We start from the raw sequence: 655 nt of genomic DNA, 5'->3' as shown, positions 1-655 counted from the left end.
CTGCTCAGGGACTGGCTGGGCATCGGTTGGCAGGTGGTGAGCAATTGCATTGTGCATCACTTATTTTGTATATTCTTTTATCATTATTATTATAAGTATTATTATTATTTTCCCTTCCTTTTCTGTCCTATTAAGCTGTCTTTACCTCAACCCATGAGTCTTACTTTTTTTTTCTCCCTGATTCTCTCCCCCATCCCACTGCTGCGGGGGGAGTGAGCTGCAAGATACACGAAAAGATTTCAGCTGTCATCCAGGTGAGCACATTGTCACCTGGCTGCTCCGACGCTGGGGTAATGGGGCCAGTAGCCTGGAATTAGAGGGTAGGGAAGCCAAGCAACTGGATCCCTTTCCAGGGAAGGGGGCATTGACAAAGCGTTTGGAAAAGGGGCACAAGCCCTCGGCCTCTGGAGGTGACTCCACTCCGGCGTGAAGGAAATGTATTCCTTCAAGAAAGATGTTATGTGTCACCTAAGCAAGTGGACCACCACAGAGAAGGGTATCCAGTACCTAAGGGAATTAGCCATGCTGGAGGTGATTTATGGTGACCTGAACAACGAGCAGTTATCCAAAGATCCAGATGAAGTCAAGTGCACGCGACCCACGTGGTGGAAGTTTGTACGGAGCGCACCATCATCATATGCCAACTCATTGGCAG

This window comes from Pygoscelis adeliae, unplaced genomic scaffold (assembly GCF_000699105.1).
Source record: "Pygoscelis adeliae isolate BGI_AS28 unplaced genomic scaffold, ASM69910v1 Scaffold144, whole genome shotgun sequence".
Lineage (NCBI taxonomy): Eukaryota > Metazoa > Chordata > Aves > Sphenisciformes > Spheniscidae > Pygoscelis > Pygoscelis adeliae.
The sequence above is the reverse complement of the archived record's forward strand: the minus strand, read 5'-3'. Positions refer to the sequence as shown.